The sequence below is a fragment of the Bufo gargarizans genome, chromosome 8, assembly GCF_014858855.1.
Source record: "Bufo gargarizans isolate SCDJY-AF-19 chromosome 8, ASM1485885v1, whole genome shotgun sequence".
Taxonomy (NCBI): Eukaryota; Metazoa; Chordata; class Amphibia; order Anura; family Bufonidae; genus Bufo; species Bufo gargarizans.
Window position 1 is genome coordinate 195625417 of NC_058087.1, and position 13994 is coordinate 195639410.

General features: G+C 42.7%; 1 protein-coding gene across 1 annotated transcript in view; it reads right to left on the reverse strand.

The window, feature by feature from the left end:
• The window catches only part of LOC122944600, a 565582-nt gene that overhangs the window by 135363 nt on the left and 416225 nt on the right, over positions 1–13994 (reverse strand). The window lies entirely within an intron of this gene.

The following is a 13994-nucleotide window of genomic DNA, read 5'->3' on the forward strand; positions in this document are numbered from 1 at the left end:
CTCCTTATACAAAATCTTGATTACAGGAATCGGGCATTACAAGGGACTATACATGGGATGAGAACCAGTCCACAATTACATTGTATATTCCCATGTAATGCCCGATTCCTGTAATCAAGATTTTTTTTTTATGTGTCATTACAGTAGAGATATATGGGATGAGAACCAGTCCACAATTAAATTGCTTGAAATTGCACTGACAAAAAATTATTTATTTTCCTGAATTTTCTAGGCCCCCGTATACCACCACCCATAACTGGTTAATATTAGATATGGAAACAGTGAACCAAATTCTTGTTGGTTCTTTATATTCAATAAACCCTAATGGAAGTGACCATGCATGTGCATCCATTTTTCAATCCATACCCCTCTCTGCAATCACACACCCTAACATTCAGGCTTGAAGAACATGGATGCTTTCTTCCAAAAACAGCACCACAACTGTTCATGAGTTGTGTCTAGTATCGCAGCTCTACTCCATTGAAGTGAATGAGACTGACCCGCAATACCAGATGCAATCCATGGACAAACATTGCATTACATTAACAGCTTTTCGCAATTAGACCTACATCTGTATCGGGCTTATTTTGTGAATATGGAAGTTGAAAAAATAACAATCATAAAGGGAGTAGGCACTTTGTGAAGGGCTCTATTGGGAAGATTCCAAACTTCTAATGGACATTTGTATGAGGAAGCCCAAACTACTAGGGATAAAGACTCAGTGGAACAAGGGGGCCCAGTCTATATGTAATAGGGATACTGGAGGTCAGGAAATGTGGTCAGGGCTGGGACAGGGACATAAGTTAGGCTAGCGCTAAAATTTGTCACAGGAACAGCCTGCCGGAGTTCATCCCATCCCATTGTGCAGAGATTTGGCTGGATTAAAAACGCTGCTGCCTTAGATGTGGAAATATCTGTGGAAAAGTTGATCTGCTGATGGATTTTTCAGTCGTTGCCAGGTGCTATAGCTGAAAAGTAATTCATGCTGAATGATAGATCTGCATATAAATGGAAGTCCAGCTCACGCCGAAGATCAATTGGTAATTTTTAATTTTAACATATGGAATTCCCTAATCTATGACCAGCATGTATCTAATGAAACCATGTGGATGTTTTTCTTCTCAACATGATTTTCCCATGACCTCACTGCACAAGATAAAAAAAAAAATGAGTCAGAAAGATCACAATATACAAAATGCTAAATGACAGAAAATGATAAATTCTTGCATTCCGTGCCTAACAACTTTTATCAAAAACACAATAGTCAAGATCATAATTAATATACATTGTCTTCCCCCTACAGTGATTATCCTTGTTTTTGAACCTTCCAGTGTGTCTTACAAAAAAGGGAAATAACCTCGGGATACTTTGGTCCGCTCTGATATCGGCCCATCTTATGTTTTCCATAGGTGTCCCTACACATGGACTAATAGTCAGCTAATTAAGCCAACCACCATTAATGTAAACAATGAGAATTGCCAACAGAAGACATCTGTCTACCAAAAAATATGATTCAATGGGTTGGAAAATTTTGGCTGTGGTTGGTCGAAGATACGTGTATTGTATATGGAATAATCTGCCAAATTTGTCTGATCATTTGCCATTTACAATGATGGGTGGCCAGTTTAACCTGGCATGTTTCTGGTGGGGACATACATATGAACAATCCCATGGGCGACTGATAAGCCACATGGCACTGACCATTATCTTATATGTATACATGGCTTTACACCAACCATTGCCAACCCACTGAGTCGCTGTTGCATCCCATGTTCAGGGCCACAACAATCACAAAGATATGTTATCTCTAAGCTTCAATTACATGAATTAACCTGGAAGAATATTTGTGTTGCCCTGAAGAAGTAGAATGTCGTAGGATCCCAACATAACTCTACTTACGTGTGCACCTGAGATGTCCTTCAGATCTTGTCTTCTTCTTCTTCCTGTTAATAAATCAACATTCCAAATTCTTATATGATTGTAGTTAAACCGCTCTCCCCCAAATTATGTTGAATATATGAAACCTTGTCATAGACTAACAAAGTCCCATCTACAGACCTAAGCCCACCCCCTGTATATATATATGTACAGGCAGACACATGTGCAGTCTTCTCCTTGCATGTGTCAGGTCCTGTGAGGAAACATCTGGACCCAGGACTCAGCGGAGAGGACAATGCTAGAATTGGTGGTTTTACGTTGCCCGAAGGCTCAAGATGTTTACATATGACTCCTCCTGAGGCACTCAGTGATTACAGGTCATGTATCTTAATTACAGGCTCTCTGTCCCTCATGGTGGGAGGTAATAACATGTAATTCAAAGGCGTGATTGAATCTCCATAGTATATTATACCAGGGGATTTGCAGAGGTGCTGACACTCTCCTGAATCTACAGTTGTCATTCGTCTCTCGACACCTCAGCAGTACCATGATTTGTGGCCTGATTTTATGTCTCTTGCTTCTACTTCATGTCTCTTAAAATCTGCGTGAGTAATGAATATGTTCCAAACCTCCTGAGCCGAGTGCCTCTGAGGACAATCATAACCATCATTCTGCTGCTAGTCATTGTAATTCTGACAATATGGAAATGCTACATAGCACAACTATTCATCTCTTGGGCCATGTAATACTTAAGCTTCCCACTGGAGTTCAGTCAGCTCCTTTATGGGTGGCTGGTTGTTTGGGCCATTGTTGTCGCCAGGCCCATGAGTCTCCTACACTGTGTACCTCAGTTATTCTCCTTCTCATATATACTCTGGTGATTTACACTGTATGAATCCAAGTATTCCAGCTCTTCAGCTTATACTGACCATAAAAGATAGACATAAATTATGAAAAAGAAAACAAAAATCAATTTGTCCGTTATATTCAAGGATGATCAAAGTGTTTGTCCGTGTAAAAGTAATTATTATTTGTGTATGACCATGTATAATAACTTGGGGTCTTATCTATCACATAAGGAGGTCTCAAAATGAGAGAAGTATGTCCTACACTATGAAGCTCAGCAGCGGACACTAAAGGTCTATTTACACAAGCCGGTAATTGTTTAAGCAATTAGTTATACAACCGATGTAGGCGATGGATCGGAGAAGACAGACAGACATTTAAACATTTATTGTCTGAATATTGGTTGTGTGAACATCATTGTGTGACTGGTAAATCACACTCAGGCAACGTCTACTTTGACATTCATTACACTACTAAACCATATTGTCTAAACAACCAAAAATTCCCATTTACTTTGGACAACATAGTAATGGCTAATTATTATTTTTAATGTTCACATCAATGATTTTCCAACTGTTGAACTAGTTTTTCAGAAAAATCATTCAGTACCTTGGTGCATTTGCTTTAGGTGATTGTCATTCTAAATATACCGAGTCAGTAAAGTAGAGTTTTGGAAGGCAAATTTAGGAGTGGATCATTAAAGGGGAGAAAGTATAAAGGACATATATGACTTCTCCTCTTTCTTTTTTTATTGACTTTTGTTTTTTTACTTCGGAGACTGCATCAGGAAACCTGACCTTCTGGCCGTACCATTAGAATGAAACATCAGTCAATAATTAGGACAATCCAATGTGATCTGGAAATCCTCAGCACCCATGGATCAGTACTCCTATATCTGCAGAACTCATAGATCTTCAGTAACTGGAAATCCTTAATACCTACAGATCATCAGTACCCGGATATCCTCAATACTCATACCATGCTCAGTACGTGGATATCCTCAATATATGGAACACAGTGGCTCAGTAAATAGAACTGTTGCTTTGCAGTCCTGGGTTCAAATCTTACCAAAAGCAACGTCCATTTTATGGCAGTGGGTGTGGAACCACTGTGTCAACCAACCAGTTTGACTTTGGGCTAAACCTAAGTGTGTTATCCTAGCAGTCCCCTGGTATTCGCCGTTTAACCCCTGTACAGGGATCTGGATTGCACTGCAGGGGACCACCAGACTGCTACCTCTTGGAGTAGTCCAAGTGTGGTTGACAGCTGACGAACAGGGGTTAGAGACCCTCGGTGCTACGAGGAATCAGACAAACTCAAATTCGGCAACAGGCCAAGGTCAGAACAGGCAGAGTTTGTGAAAATATGAGAACCAGGTCAGAGGTTAGGGCTGGGAGCAGAGGGTCATAACGTTAACAGGTCAGTCAGACAATGGAGTGTCAGAATCCGTTAAACAGGTAGAGTTTGGTACATGGGCAGACAACGGGAACAAATGCCTTAGCGAGATCTTAGCAAGCTACGAGACTGATTGCTTAGGCAAGCTAAGAGAGGCCATTAGCCTCAATAACTGGGACAATGTCCTCAAAAATAAAAATGCAGCCACAAAATGAATTTTGAGAGGTACATGCCGTATAGGAATAAAAGGGTGAAAAACAAAAAGGAATCAATATGGATAAATAGAAATGTAAAGGGAGCAATGAATACAAAAACAGAAAGAAAGCATTTGAATCACTAAAACAGGAGGGCAGCGAGGAAGCATTAAAAAAATATAAGGGAAAAAAATTGAATATGCAGGAGATTGATAAAAGCAGCCAAACTAGAGACAGATTAATTGCCAAAGAGAGTAAAACTAAATGTTCTTCAATTATAAAAATGGTTAAAAGCTTAAACCTGAAACAGTTGGCCCCTTAAAGAGTGATGAGGAGGAGTTATAGAGAGCAATCACAAGTAAGCACAGCTATTAGCTATTTTTTTTTTTCTCCACTGTATTCACTGAGGAAAATTATCTGTTAGATGAAATGCAGAATGTAAAGTAAATTCCCCATTAAATATGCCCTGTCTGAGCCAGGAAGAAGTACAGCAGCGTCTTAAAAACATTAAAATAGACAAATCAACGGAACCAGATGGCATACACCCCTATCCTAAGAGAATTAAGTAATGTTATAGCCAGACCATTATTTCTGATATTTGCGGACTCTATACTGACATGGACTGTTCCACAGGATTGGCGCATAGCAAATGAGGTGCCAATATTTAAAAAATGAAGGTAAAAATCAACTTCTGTCAGCTGCAGGGGATCGAGGGAGGGCGACTTTTTCCCTGCAGCTCCTGCTCAGACTGCATAGTGCTGCTGTCTGAGAGTGAGCTGTTCAAAATAACATCCCTGTGTCCATCCAAGCCCTGCCCCGGACAGAGGACATGTAGTCTGACAGACAGACTGACTGGCCTAAAACCGGACCTAGGGCCACCCTAGGGGCAGGCTGCTGTGGAGGTCACAGTTAAGTGGAAGGTCCACTATGGAGGTTAGTGTTAAGAGGCAGATTGCTGTAGAGGCCACTGTTAAGGGGACGGGGTGTTGTGGAAATCACTGGTAAGGAGATGGGGTACTGTGGAGTCACTAATGAAGGTACGGCTGCTGTGGAGTTCACTGTTAAAGGGGCAGGCTGCTGTGGAGGTCACTATTAGGGGGTGGGATGCTGTCGAGGTCATTGTTAAAAGGGGGGCTGCTGTGGAGGTCACTGATAAGGGGGTAGGCACTGTGGAGGTCTCTGTTAAGGGGACAGGGAACTGTGGAGGTCACAGTTAAGGGGATGGTCCGCTATGGAGGTCAGTGTTAAGGAGCGGAGTGCTGTAGAGGTCACTGTTAAGGGGTATACTGTTGAAATCTTTTAATGACACACACAAACATTAAATAAAATAGATGAAATATACCCGTGCGAAGCCAGGTCGTTCTGCTAGTACAATAATAATTCTCAGTAACTTGAAATCCTCTAAATACTTATATTCTAAAGGTATGTGACGGACTGAACCGTCAATGGGGCTGCTGGAGAAGCCTGAGGGCCAGCCATCTTTCCTAGCGACTACGGACCTAGGATTTTAGAGATCCCCCTTGTTTGGTTGAACCGGGTGTCCGGGGCACATGGACGGCTGTTGCAATGGAGCCTGTCCCTACAGCCGTTCACTTTTACAATCTAATACCACCCTGGGAAACACAATGCGAATGCTGATGGACTATCTCGTCAAACAGAACTGGAAGGGTGACTAACATGGACATCCCCAAGTGGACCCATAGAGGGTCTCACCGGGTCTGCCATCCTTTAACTTGGGGGAGCTGTGTGATGACATGGTCACCAGTTTGCGTTACATGTGTATTGGTGTTGGATATGTGTAATTATGTTATAGTGTGTAACTTGTTATCAAAAGACTGTCAGCACATCCCCTTCGTTATCTCTCATTGTACTCTGAAAGAGCTCAGGACCCACTTATCTTGAGCATAGTTAACTTTATCTCTACATGAGGCAACATGGCCTTAGTCTGGTATTTTTACAGTGTGTGCTCGCTATCCACAAAACGATAATCCAACATCAACAAGATTATCTCATTACTTTCCATATTCACTATTGGCCAATAAATCTCCATACTATGGAGCACTTTCAGTAAGTCTCCATACAAGACTAGTCTTTTTTAAGGCATCGTGTACACTGCTCAAGTTGCATCCAAGGCATGGCACCCTTTCAGCCAGAATACTACTGTGTACTGATGAGGGGCAAGCACCCCAAAACAGCTGTCTATGTATGGATATCTGGCTTGGCATTTTCCCTTGTCATACTCCAAAGCTTGTTAAAAAGTTGGATTTTGACTCAGGGAGCGACTTCCACAAGGTGGTGCTAGCGAGAAGGTGCTCTTTGCATACTGTTAGGGCACATAGAGTATATAAGTGAAGGTGTCCCATTTGGAACACCCTTCTATGAGCTAATGGCCACTGCTCAGACGTGTCCTTCCAGCAGATCACTGAAGGGTGAGAAAAACTGGACGCATGACAACAAATTGAAGAATGATTCTCCCTATGGATGAGGTATGGTGGAAAATCTCATCACTTGCACTTATTCACTTGGGTTTTTCAAAAAAATAAGTGAAAATGGTCCTTTACATCATTCACCAGTGAACAAAAAGCATCTGACCAATGTCTATTATGGTTGTTAGCCTTTATGATGGTTGTGACCATATCTACAGTCTGGTCTAATCCACGTGTAATTTCTCTAGTTACCGTGGATAAAGCTGATGCATTGCCGACTGAGCTCAGTGCAGCAACATTTTACTGACCCATGACACTGGTTGTCTCCATTATACATATCCAACATGTTCCCGATACCAGGAGAAGTTGAATGGTGGACACATGTCTATCATTGGCACTACCAATGGCGGGAGGACATCTGATGTATACAAACAAATAGTTATTTGCCAAATAATAACTAAATGAATCATTTTAAAACCGATAAGAAAATATTTATGACAAGACCCATAAATATGGGGCAGGTAGGTGACCTGCTGAGATATGGGTGGTTCCATCATCCCTGCCCATAGTCAGTGTTAGCCTTCTCTACCTCTCTATCAGTAAAATAATGTTAGATAAGAGCTATTTGTTTCTTCACAAAGAGATCTGGGGGAGGACTCACAGCATCATGATCCATTCTCTGTGGGGAAGATGGTTGCCCGCACCTGCATGGTGGCCCATGGTAATTATTCCTCTGTTGTCCTGTCTCCTTACACACTTGCAGTTTGGGTGAGACATATGTGAATAGGTGGGAATTTGTTGAGTTATTCCACAAACCAAGGGTGCTTCTGATCTGATTGTGTCCAGATTATATATCAGTAAGATGATGGGATGAGGATGGATCTCCAGCTCGTTACATAAAGGTCTTATTATTTACCTCCCCTCATTTCATATAAAGTGGTGTCTGGTTTCACGGTGATATTTTTGCCTATAAATGATTTGCCCGCTGTGTGACATTGTCGGAGGCGTCCCTAGACAGAGAAAACTCCTCCTGCATGGCTGTGTGGGCATAGGACAGTAAATATGGGTCCTATCACACAGTGATACACAAGAACTCTGACATATATCATGTAATGTGATAAAAGATTATATAACATAATGAGTATATAGCATAGTGATAAAATATATGGTAAAACAGAACATACAGTAATATAATATAATACAATGTAGTATCAAATAACATAATGGAATATAATGTGATATAAAAACATATTCAAACATGATAAACAATATAACAATCAGATAACATAGTACCATAGTTTATAAGGCTGAAAAAGACATTTGTCCTTCCAGTTCGGCCTGTTATTCTGCAAGTTGATCCAGAGGAAGGCAATTTTCCCCACTTAAGGGGAATAAAAAATCCCTTCCCGACTCCAATCAGAATAACTCCCTGGATCAGCGACCTCTCTCTAGTAGCTATAGCCTGTAATATTATTACGCTCCAGAAATACATCCAGGCCCCTCTTGAATTCCTTTATTGTACTCACCATCACCACCTCCTCAGGCAGAGAGTTCCATAGTCTCACTGCTCTTACCGTAAAGAATCCTCTTCTATGTTTGTGTACAAACCTTCTTTCCTCCAGACGCAGAGGATGTCCCCTCGTCACAGTCACCGTCCTGGGGATAAATAGATGATGGGATAGATCTCTGTACTGACCCCTGATATATTTATACATAGTAATTAGATCTCCCCTCAGTCGTCTTTTTTCTAAAGTGAATAACCCTAATGTTGATAATCTTTCAGGGTACTGTAGTTGCCCCATTCCAGTTATTACCGTATTTTTAGTCCCATAAGACACTTTTTCCCCTTTTTTTTTTTTGGGGAAATGCCCCTGTGTCTTATGGGGCAAATACTAATGATTTAGTACCAGAGGACCAGGAAGTGGTGAAGGCTCTGTACTCACCGCTTCCTGGTCCTCGGCTGTCGATCGCGCCTTGGCAGGCCAATATGATCATGACATGATGGAATATAATGTGATATAAAATATAATAAACCCTAATATATATGCTTAATAAATGCCCGGTTTCGGCAGGAGAAAAAACGCTGTATGCCGGAAGAGCCTGCTGGATTTAAACCACAACTGTGAACGTACCCTCAGGAGAACAAAAACAAAACAAAAAAAAATCTATTTTAACCCCATAGGGACCGGGCTCATTTCACCTTCAGGACCATGCAATTTTTTGCAAATCTGACCAGTGTCACTTTATGTGGTGATAACTTTAAAATGCTTTGACTTATCCAGGCCATTCTGAGATTGTATTTTCGTCACATATTGTACTTCATGACACTAGTAAAATGGAGTAAAAAAAAAGATTTTTTATTTATAAAAAATAAAAAAAAATACCAAAAATTTGCAAATTATTAAGTTTCAATTTCTCTACTGCTATAATACATAGTAATATCTCCAAAAATAGCTATTACTTTACATTCCACATATGTCTACTTCATGTTTGGATCATTTTAGGAATTACATTTTATTTTTTGGGGACGTTACAAGGCTTAGAGTTCTAAGTTTAGAAGCAAATCTTGAAATTTTTCAGAAATTTTCAAAAACCCAATTTTTAGGGACCAGTTTAGGTCTGAAGTCACTTTGTGAAGCTTACATAATAGAAACCACCCAAAATGACCCCATTCTAGAAACTACACACCTCAAGGTATTTAAAACTGATTTTACAAACGTCGTTAACCCTTTAGGTGTTCTACAAGAGTTAATGGCAAATGAAGATACAATTTCAGAATTTAGATTTTTGGGAAAATTTTACTTTTTAATCAATTTTTCCAGTAACAAAGCAAGGGTTAACAGCCAAACAAAACTCAATATTTATTGCCCTGATTCTGTAGTTTGTAGAAACAACCCATATGTGGCCGTAAACTACTGTACGGGCACACAGTAGGGCATAGAGGGAAAGGTGCGCCGTGTGGTTTTTGGAAGGCAGATTTTGCTGGACTGGTTTATTTACACAATGTCCCATTTGAAGCCCCCCTGATCCACCCCTAGAGTAGAAACTCCATAAAAGTTACCACATTTTGGAAAATACGGGATAAGGTGTCAGTTTTGTTGGGACTATTTTTAGGGTACATATGATTTTTGGTTTATCTATATTACATTTTTGTGAGGTAAGGTTACCAAAAATAGAAATTCTGAAATTTCATCTCCATTTGCCATAAACTGTTGAGGAACACCTAAAGGGTTAATAAAGTTTGTAAAATCAGTTTTGAATACTTGAAGGAGTTTAGTTTCTTAGATGGGGTCGCTTTTATGGAGTTTCTACTCTAGGGGTGCATTAGGGGGGCTTTAAATGGGACATGGTGCCTCCAAAAAAAGGCCATCAAAATCTGCCTTCCATAAACCATACGGCGTTCCTTTCCTTCTGCGTACTGCCGTTTGGTCATACAGCAGTTTACAACACATATGGGGTGTTTCTGTAAACTGCAGAATCAGGGTAATAAATATTACGTTTTGTTTGGCTGTTAACCCTTGCTTTGTTACTGCTGTTTTGCCACCGTTTTTATTTGATTTTTTTGACCTTGTTCATCTGAGGGGTTAGGTCATGAGGTATTTTAATAGAGCAGATTCTTACGGACGCGGCGATACCTAATATGTCTACTTTTCATTTATTTATTTATGTTTTACACTATATTATCTTTTTATAAACAAAAACAAAATCATTTTAGTATCTCCATAGTCGAAAAGTCTTCATTTTTTTTTTTTTGCCGATTATTTTAGGTAGGGGCAAATTTTTTGCGGGATGAGAGGATGGTTTTATTGGCACTATTTTGGGGGGCATAAAAAAACACAGTTTTTATTTTATTTTTTTGACCGGGTTCATCTGAGGGGTTAGTTCATGGGGTATTTTTATAGAGCAGATTATTACGGACGTGGCAATACCTAATATGTCAACTTTTTTATTTATTTTAGTTTTACAAACTAATATTTTAGAAAAAAAAATAATTTTGTGTCTCAAGTCTGAGAACCATAGTTTTTTATCCAATTGTCAGTGGCTAAATTGGGGAAGGGGAATATAAATTTAGTACTCCATGGAAGTGTGATTACTTCCCTTGAAGCAACCAATAATGCAGAGGCCGGGCTGATCAAGTGCCACGTGTCACACTGAGTAGGTGGTGTCCCTTCCGTATCCCCCCTCTTGTGAGGACACTCTGCACCTTTTTTGGGTCCATCCCTGTTCCAGTTGGGGGCCACACCTGGAAAGTGTAGAGACCCTGCAACCAGTAGACAGAACGTTTTTTGTTCACCAAGCCAGGTTTGAGCGCTCATAGGCATTTTGGAATGTGTGTGCAGCCCTCCATATACGATTGTAGTGACGAGAGACAACAATCAGGCTTGAGGACGTTGCCACGGTACCTCGCACAGGGACAGGGTGAGCGTTACCAGTGAATTAGTGGACCAGTACCAGGACATCCCTTCTTGTCCTGTATATCTGACCAGCAACAGGTTTCACACTGGTAAGGGCACTGGGTCTCACCCCTGGGGGCTAGGTACCTAGAGGGAGTGGGTAGGGAAGGCCACGCATTGATTTTTCCTACACGGTCCCCCAAAGCTGCAGTGGATCTGGCGGCAAGGGACTGGAACAAGAGGGATACTAGTATAAAAGTTATCCACGTACAGGTGGTAACCCTTATCTAGCAGTGGGTGCATAAGGTCTCACACAAGTTTCCCGCTAACACCCAGGATGGGGGGACATTCTGGGGGTTGAATACGTGAATCTCGCCCCTCGTACACACAAAACTTGTAAGTGTAGCCTGAGGTACTCTCACAAAGTTTGTACAGCTTCACGCCATACCTCGCCCGCTTAGAGGAAACATACTGGCGGAAAAGGATTCTCCCCTTGAAAGCAATGAGAGACTCATCAACCGCGACTTCCCTTCCAGGTACATAGGCCTGCAGAAATTAGGCCCCAAAATGATCGATGACCGGCCTGATTTTGTACAGGCGGTCATAGGCAGGATCACCTTGGGGGGCACATGCTGCATTATCTGCATAATGCAGGCATTTCCGGATGGCCTCGAATCAGGAGCGTGTCATGGCCGTACTGTAAAGTGGTGTCTGGTAGAGGACGTCCCCACTCCAGTAATGCCTGACACTAGGTTTCTTGACTAGGCCCATGTGCAGCACGAGACGCCAAAACGTCCTCATCTCGGCTGCACTGACCGGAGTCCAGCCACCGGGCCTAGCCAAAAAGGAGCCCGGGTGTTGAGCAACAAACTGTTGGTCGTACAGGTTTGTTTGCTCCACCATTAGATTTACAAAGTGGTCACTGAAAAAAAGACTAAAGTAGTTGTATTCAGTGAAGCCCACTGTGGAAATCTGGATTCCTGGTTGGCCTACAAAATCAGGAATCACGGGCTCAAAACGCTCTGGGGTATACCATGCAAGTTCACCAGCAGGGGGGTCTGGTGGACTTAACTGGTGGGCCGGAAAACTAGTACGAGCCCCAGAGCTGCTCGTACTAGTGTGGGCCACAGGGTCCCTAGCATGGCGGTCCCCTTGCTCCGCCTGGCAGCGTCTCCGTCGCCTTGGGGGCTCATCATCATCGCTAGATGATGAGGAGGACGCGGATGACAAAAGGAAAATGGGGTCATCCTCGTTCTCACTGGGGCTCTCGGACTCGGAGGCAAGCTGGGCGCATGCCTCCTCGGCCGAAACATCTGGCGGGCCATAAGGGAGTGTGTGTGTGCGTGTGTGTGTGTGCATGCGTGTTAAACTTTAATTGGTGTGCGTGTGTGTGGGGGCACGGGTGTTCACGAACTTACCCTAAACCTAACAAAAAAGTAAAAAAAAACTAAATAAAAAAGGACAAAAAAAGTGAAAAAAATTAAAATTAAAACTCGCTGATCAATCGTCCGAAGTTGATCAGCGGTGGGGTGTGCGATGCACTAACAGTGGCCGGACACTAAGAGTGCCGGCCACAGTCAGTGTACGCAGAAAAAACAAAAAAAAGTTGTGGGGGGGAGGGGGCGGGGCCAAGCTGCAGCACCCCTGGAGGGTCTAGGGTCACACAGCTGTGCTGTGGACCCCAGACACCCTATTTAGGGTGATGCAACAAAAATTTATTTATTTTTTTCTCACTAACTTTCCCTGTATATCCCTGCCTAACCTAACCCTTCCCTAACCTTTCTCTAAATACCTTGGTGGTGCTGGGGGTGCTAGGGCACAGATGGGGGTGCTGGCTGATGATCCCTGAACAGAAGGGGGTGCTGGCTCTGGAGATCGATGTGCAGCACTCCTCCCTCCTCGGCTCCAGGACTGAAAAGGAGGAGGAGGAGAGGAGTGCTGCTGTAATTTGAACTGCCCACCCAGCCGACCAATGAGAGGCGATCCTGAGAGGTGATGTCACCTCTCAGGATCGCAGGATGGTGATTGGTGGTGTATTATTACACCACCGATCACCATCCTGTTCCGGGTTATCGGGTCCTCAGAGACCCGAATAACCCAGAAGCGCAGCAAACCGCAGGTCTGAATTGACCTGTGGTTTGCTGCGATTGCCGACATGGGGGGGTCACAGGACCCCCCGGCGCATTGTCCCCGGGTGCCTGCTCAATGATTTGCGCAGGCACCCAGTACCGATCACTGCCCACCGGGCGGCGGTGATCGGAACTACACAGGGCGTACCGGTACATCATGTGTCCCAAACAGGTTAAGCATTTCACGGTTCACATATACATTTAGCAGCTTTCAGAAGAACAGAAAAAAAAAAAATTTAATGTTATTTTAAGCATCACGTGTCGAATGCAATAAAATATTGAAAGTCATGGGGGGCGGAGCTAGCGCCGGAGCTGAATGGCCGCATCTTGCTGAGCTCCGTACACAGACCTGCTGGGATTTAAGCATACGCAAGCTAAAGAGACCCGAATCATGGTCAAAATCGCAGGACAAAGACCCCTCGAGCCAGGCGCAGTTCCTAAGGCTATAAACCCGAACTCGGGGATGGCCAAATTTCTCAAAAAACAAGCCGCAGGCCCAGGAGTTAAAGATTCCAAAATGGCGCCACTGAATGACCGCGCTCCTGACGGCGGAGAAGAAGGTCAGTCTGAGGGGGAAAGTGATGCAGGGGACATGGGATCTCCCCGAGCCTTACCTGTGTCCAGAAGATTTGTAAAACAAGCACTAGCTGAAGCTTTACTCCCACTGAAGCAGGAGATATCAGTCCTGACCCAGAAAATTCAACATGTGGGTCACAGAGTTGAAACGCTGGA